Below are 7,464 nucleotides of genomic sequence, written 5' to 3'. Positions count from 1 at the left end.
CATTTTTGTATCGCTCCTTGTTTTGTCTCTGCTTTTTTTTTTCTGATGGGAGGAGGGGGGAAAAAAAGGAGAAGGATACTTTATTAATAAGGAATGGTTTTGTTTTCTGTTTTTTTTTGTTTGTGTTTCCCCCACCCCCGAAATGTATGCATCTAGTATTTCAGTTGATGCAGGTAAGAGTATAGTTCTGTGTCTTTCGGCACAGCTAAATTTACTGCAAGTAATTGCACATTGAGTGTGTGTGTGTGAAGCGAAAGCGGATAGCTGCTAGAGGTATTGTGTGATGTCAAACAGAGGTCTGTCCCTTGTCTGTCCTAGCAGCTATCAGGCAGAGTTTAAAAATTTTCATGGCACAATTTGAAAAGGGATGAGATGAACTCCAGCACGTGGCAGCGCTTGGCCGAGTGACGTTCTGCCTCTAGCCATGGAGCGAGCACACAGTGGCCACCGCTTTAGTCAAACAGCTACTGCTTTTGTGCAGTCATTCATTGTTTTAAAATTACAGATGTCCAAACCGAGTACTTTTTTCTAGCAATCTTTATACGTAGAGGTTCTTTCAAAAAATACGTATTTGATTTTGAGATTTAAATTTTCAGTAAGGCAAGAGAAAACTCTTTAATGACAGACGTGATTTCTAAGCTTCAGGCTGCCTGCCCGTCATCAAAAGCTGTGAATAATTTCGAACAGGGAGCAAAGTGTATGTGTGGTGTATTAAAACACCAGCACAGATGGGAAATAGCTAATGGCCTGCAAACCTCCTGCTCAAGGAAATATTTTCCCCAAAAAACAATTACACTGTAGCTATTTGAAAAGTGACAGACATTTATCAGCAAAACAAGCTGCTAAACAAGCAATGGCATTTTTCCCATTTCTTATCCCATTACTCTGTGGAGCTATTGATATGCTTGGTCTACGGCCAGACCAGGGCCACGTCATAGCAGATGTTTCGCGAGGGCAGCTCTGCGTGCTAAAAATCATCTGCCTTTCTAGAATCTCATTTCTCAGAAATGATTTTTCTTTATGGGTTCACTTTTGTCCTGACTATTAATTTGCTGCGAGGAAAATAAACCCAACCGCATTTAGCTTTCCAGAACTGCCAGAGAAGTTATGCAAGAGAAACTTCCTGTTGACAGGACACGTATGTCTGTCTACTTAGAGTCCTGCTTACTTGGATTTTCAGTGAGTTTATTGAAAATCAAAAGCAAAAAAAATAAAATAGGACCTTTTATAGTATATAGGTAATACTAGGTGCTTATGGAATTCTATGGACTGGATTCTGGCACTGCCCTCAAAGAGCTCACAACTTAAGAGTAGGCAAAAGCGTAGCCAAGACAAACAAAAGGAAGATGGTAGACGGGGGGAGGGGGATGAAGTGACAGGGGGAGGACAGGATTTCTACCAGAAGACTGTGTGTGGTAGTAGGTTGGTTTACCACTTCCCATTTCAGAAAAGAAACTTGTCAAACCTTCAGAAAGTCTGGAGTGTGACAGTAAAGGGTTAGTTGGGAAGAGCGAAGGCAGAGGAGAGGCAAAATGGAAGGAAGTGAGGTAGAGACAAAGGGGGGAAGAGTGGCAAGGAGTGGGACAGCGTGGAGGAAGAGCAGGCTGGGCTGCAGGACAGCGGGGGCACATGCGAGTGGGGTGGGACTGGGGAGGACATGGGACAGGAAGACAGCACTGCAAGAAGTTGGAAACAACACTTTGAAACCAGGTGACTCAGCTATAAAAGAGGCTTGGAGTTGACCGTAAGAACTGAATTTAAAATGGCCACAAGGTCCCCAAAGCATCTCTCTATCCTTGCGTCATAAAATAAGGGGAACTTGATTTTCTGAGCAGCTGAGAACCTGCGGGTCCTGGACTGAGCAGGGCTTGCAGGCTTCCAGCCGTGCTGTCACAAGTCAACAACAAGCTCTTACTTCCCACACCACCCAGCTTCCATGCACGTTCCCTTTGCTCCCGTATCGGTAGCCACGAACCTTGATGTGTGAACTACCACCATTTGCAGCTGTTAGAGACACGGTTAGATATACTTTTTAACATAAAGGAATGCTTACGGTGACCACTGTGTGCTGTTTACGTGTCCGTTTCACTGTCCTTGCCGCTTCAACCCCCTCTCTGTTTCTTCCCTTTCTTTAATTATCCTTTCTTAGGCTGTAAACAGTTCCTTTGAGCCATTGCCCATGTCCATCCCATGGTTCGGTCCTTTCCATGTTTAGCTGGAATCCTGGGGTAAAATCTCTCCATGCAGGAAGAGGAATCGGTAGGTTTCTTAGGTAGGTTTGTCAAATTTGTCTCAAATTTGGAAGCGGTGCTCTGGCTGTGAGGGGAGAGATCTGCTACTCCCGCACTTGGGTCAGGCCTGGCGCGTATGTCCTACGGCAGCCATGGTGCCCTGTGTCAGGATGGGTGGGTGGGCAAATCTCGTGTTGCTTTCGCAGGTGAGCAAACCTGAGTTATTCTGAGGTTTGCAATCATCACGAGCCAAGGTAAATTGCCTAGAAACATGAAAAAGGTTTCTTCTCCAGTTCTGAGGAAGGTTATTTTTCAAGAGTATTATTTCCCACCAACTCTACATCTTTTTACCTGACCCATTATCTCTTTGAAAGGCCTGTTTTCAGAATGTAGCAGAAGAGACTTGCCTATGACTTCTTCTGGAGCCAGTCGGTGCCTCCCTGAATGCTGGCCAAAAGTGATGTGATGCGTCCTTTCTCAGCTCCTCCCACAGACCCGGCAGGCTGGCTCTGTGTCCCTCCGGCCACCCGGGGGGGGGTTGAACTCTGAGCCTTCACTATTGGATTTTGCAGACCAGTGACATGTGGGTTCATCCTCTTTTTTTTTTTTTTTTTCCTTATTAGTAGTGTTCTTTTCATGCCATGCAGATGTTTGCTCCTCACAAAGAAAGAAGCTGTTGTATAGGATCTGTTCCGCCACTGCCACAACAGGTCAGATGACTTCTTGAGCCTGTCATAAACTGATTTTTGGCTACTGGTGCAGTGCAGGTTTCATGGGACGTCATCTATCTTTGGGCACTTCTCCCACAGCCCTGTGCTTTCCTGCAGGCTTGCAGGTCTCTTAAACCGGAAGGGTCCTACCACTTCCATTCAATTCTTCCTCGATGTCCCCTCCTCTGACGGATTCAGCAAGAAGAGCCGACAGAACTGACGACGCTTAAGTGGACTGGAAACAGCCCGGGTTTTGTTCAAATGAGCTTTTGCACGCTTGGGGACAGGAACCAGATGGGTGAAGGACGCACTTGGATAGAGAGTCCTGGGTGTTCCGACGTTATGGGAATTGCTTAGCGCGGGCAGCCTCACCTCAGGAGGGGGAGGGGGTTGTCTCTCTCCTCGCAGCAGTTGGTAGGCGTGTTTTGCTTTGCGTACCTCACACCTAACGGGGCAGGCGACGGACGGGGCTGTGAGGGAAAGTGAGCACGGTGAGGTGGTGCAAGGCGATACAGCCAACCAGTCAGGAGTCTGGAGTGGGGCTCGGCTCTTCCAACTTCCAGCCTGGCTTCCCACCGCCGGGGCTCCCCCTGCTCGGGCCCGGCTGCCTGCCGACACCTCGTGGTGCAAACCGCTTCCTTTGCCTTCTTCACAAATCTTTTTTTCTTTTTTTTCCCCAGCCTTTTCAGCTCGGCCTTTTCCCCCGGTGTCTCCCAGTTGATACGCTGTTGAGGAAATGTTGCTTCACAGGAGCAAAGCAATAAGTAGCAAATAATTTAGATTCTTATTTCTCAGTTTGAGCCACCTGTGCAGTGTCCTACCAACTTGCAGCTACACCGATGTCCCTAAATCACTTGGGCTCATTTGAGATTCTTACCTCTCTATAAACACTTTTATCCCCTATTAAATGTTGGGGTAGAGTTTGCCTGGGTCCTACTTTAAAAAGGTGTTGTGTGGGGAAAGGGGAGCCATGGGCATCTGTGGCGAAAGGCCTGAGTTTGTGACTAAATCTTAACGCTTATTGTAAAGAACATAAAAGGTTTAGGCCCAACCTTAACAGGGCCTGTGCTCTACAGGAACTGACCAGGAAAAGTAGGGCAGCTATAAGCTTTCAAGTTATTTTAGGTATATGCTATACTTTAAATTCTCTGGGCCTGCCTTCTTACTAAAAGGATATGTTGTCAATTATTAGAGAATGTATATTTGTTCTGCCATCTAGTGTCCAGCTCTAGAAATAAGCAAATCAAACTTTGGGGGGGGGGGGGTTGAGTTACAAGTCATTTGTTGTTTTCTCTTTAAGTTCTTATAAAGACAATTAGTGGTGCGGTGTAAGCTTTATTTTTAGACTTAGGTAGGCCTCTGATAGTAATAAATTATACTCAGCGTCTTCTATTTGAAATTTTGGGAATAGCAAGGAACAGCATTATGTTTATTTTATAGCTCGTCATATGTGTGTAGAGTGTTTTGAAGACAAATAAATAAAGAACCATGAGAAACTTTGACTAGACGTGTTCTTGCAGAGTTGTGAATTATACAGATCCTCTTATTTGAACTATTACATTTAAGGAGTACTAGTGCTAATAAGGATTCATAGACTTGAGCCCTAAATCCCTTAATTTATATTATAATCACGCTATCCGTACAAGAAAATGCAAGCCTTTTGTAGCTGTTGAACTGCCAGTATAAAATCAAATGCCTCCACATGTGTGAATGTGCCCAGGTACTTCCCTGCTGTGACTGTGGCTGCCACAGAAAACCCTCAGGTAGAAAGCACAAGGGCCTTCAAACCCACGAGACTTTGCGTCTGTAGCATAAAGGAAGCGGCTGTGCTGCGCTCTGTGAAGAGCGTGGGGCTGAGGCTGGCGTTTAAGGCCCGGGATGTTGCCCAGTTGATGCTGAAGGTGAGTCGGTCCCCCTGGTTGTCCCGTCCCCGGCAGCTCTCCCTCGCCCTGTGCTGCTCAGGGCTGCCCGGCGTTGGGAGAGATCTGGCAGGTGCCACAGCAGAGGGGTGGTGAAACACCACACTTTTAAAGGGGATAATGCGGCTTGAGCTGCTACTTAGATTGCCCCAGTGGAAAGGCACCGATACCAGTCACTTATAGAATTGCATCGATAGACTTAGAAATGGTGGCACTGTCACCATGGAGTCTTATTTATTCTTCTAAAGGTCATTCAAGGGTAATTTGAGGCCCCTTCTCCTACAGAGCCCATTCATTACCGAGTACCTTCCACAGCACACCTACCCTGGGACTGGAAGCCGTTGAACAGCCCAGATCTCCTGTTCTTACACCCATCTCCAGGGTGGTGGGCAAGAAACGATGGGGCAAGGCTGGTGCATCTGGGCAGGTGGCTGCAGTCATCTATTGCTACCCAGGCACTCTGCGATACAGAATTAGCCCTGTTTTACGTTATATTGTCACAGCCGTATCTGAGCATCTTTTGGCTTTTCGTAGCTTAGCAGGGGGCCAGATAGCCCATTCATGTAAACTGCTTTCTGGATTACAGCCACAGGAGGAAGGAGATGCTAGTTTGTTTTAGAGCAGTTCCTTTGCCTGTGGAAGATCACAGGTTTTGGAGGGATTTCCGTCTTTTTCCACCACAGATTAACAAAGACTGATATTTCATATTAACCTCTGAATGTATACAACACAACTTGCACTCTGTATAAAGGAAGGAGAGAGTTGGAGTCCTCTCAGTCTCTTGGATAAACTCAGGTGAGACTCCAGGTGATGGCTTCAGTAAAACCGCTTTGAAATCCCTACCTCTGGCAGGGAAGTTAATGGCATCCCTCATCTGCTGAAATGTCAGCTACATCGTGCAGTTCTGCCTCGGGTCAAAGCTCTCCCTGAAGTCATCAGGAGCTCTGAGCTGAAGCCCATGCTCCCTCTGGGCAGCAGGAAAACCTTGAGACAGGCACCTACAAAGGTGTCTCTGCACCTCGGCAGCCTTTCCCTGGCCCATCTGTGGCCCTGCTTCTTTTTTGATTCTGGTCCCCTTTGCTTTTGGGAATCGCGTTTTGCTGTAGGGTATTACCACAGGGGTTTGCTGATGCAGCACCTGAAAAACGAATAACTGGTAGTGGGTACATACTTGCATTTTTGCCTTATTTCCTGCACACTTCCCTCCCCCCTGTCCTGTGCACGCACACGGAACATACCTGTAAAGACATGGAGAAGGAGGCGAGGTGAAAGAGTTTGCTCACGATGTGTAATCCACTGTAGTAAAGACAACAGCTGACTGAAAAAATACCGAAGAGCTTTATGAGTCTGTAGAGTGACAGGATGGGGAAACAGGCTGCGTGTAGGTGGATGTGAAGTGATACACATAAGGAAAAATAATCTCTGGGTCCCCCCTTCAAGAGCCAAATGTTGGGATTTCTTCCATGAAAATATCAACTTAGTGCTTGTCAGCAAGAAAAAGAAGCCAGTCAAATGTTTGTAAGTATTAAGAAAGGACTAGGAAAAAGACAAGGATATGCTATATAAATGTCACTATATGAATCCCTGAGTTACCTGCTTTTGAGTGTGAATCTCATCCCTCATCTCAAAAAGGATATAGCAGAACTGGAAAAGGTCCAGAGAGGGCAGAAAGGGTGACTAGAGATAGGGAACAGTTTCTCTGTGAAAGGAAACTGTGGAAGTCCAGTAGGCTCAGCCTGGAAAAAATGGTGTTAGGGAGGGTATAATAGAGGTCTGCAGTTATGTGTGCCGTAAACAAGGTGGATATGGAGCAACCATTCACTGTCTCTGCCAAGACAAGAATCAGACGCCATCAACTGCAGCTGGCCATAGCCAGGCTTGGAGCAAGCACCAGGAGCTCGTGCCTTGAGCAGCGGTGGAGACCTGGGGAACCCCTTGCCCAAAGACCTTGCACACCCAGGGGACAACAGCCTGCGCTCTGGGCCAGCTGCTGCTGCTGCTGCTGCTGGTGTTTTCCCCCTTCTTCCCAGAAGAGGGATGGAGAAGGTCTCCTGGGTGCGAAGGCAGCCACAGACATGGGGAGGGAGAATGTTGGCATAAACTGCTGCAGCCAGATTTACGCTCTCATGTGTTTCAGCACAGGAGAATAGAATTTAAACAAGGTTTCCCAGGTCATCAAAGCCAAGTGCTTTCTACCAGAGCCAGCTATGTCTTATACCTTTCACCTCAACCTCCCTGAGCAAACTGCTTGGGTTCCTCACGCAGGGCTCGGGGCTGGGAAAAGGACAGGGTGAAGGTGGCCACAGCTCCTTAAAGACAGCAGGGCACAGCCTCGAAAAGCAGTGGGGATCCAGACTATGCATGGAGCACTGCACAAGAGAGACCACTTGGGCACCTCAACACAAAACTACTGCTGGATGCGCTTCAGGCACAGCTCTATGGCACAAATAGGACCATCACAGCATGCCCAGGGCTCGACCTACCTGAGCTCTCGCCTCGCCACAAAACTCGCACCGTTTGAGCTAACACAGGTTTTGATGTTGATGTCCTTAAATTGTTTGTCTCTGTTCGTAACAGGCTTGTATTGATTTAGGTTAATTTGGT

The sequence above is a fragment of the Larus michahellis genome, chromosome 3, assembly GCF_964199755.1.
Source record: "Larus michahellis chromosome 3, bLarMic1.1, whole genome shotgun sequence".
Taxonomy (NCBI): domain Eukaryota; kingdom Metazoa; phylum Chordata; class Aves; order Charadriiformes; family Laridae; genus Larus; species Larus michahellis.
This window is presented reverse-complemented; position numbering follows the sequence as displayed.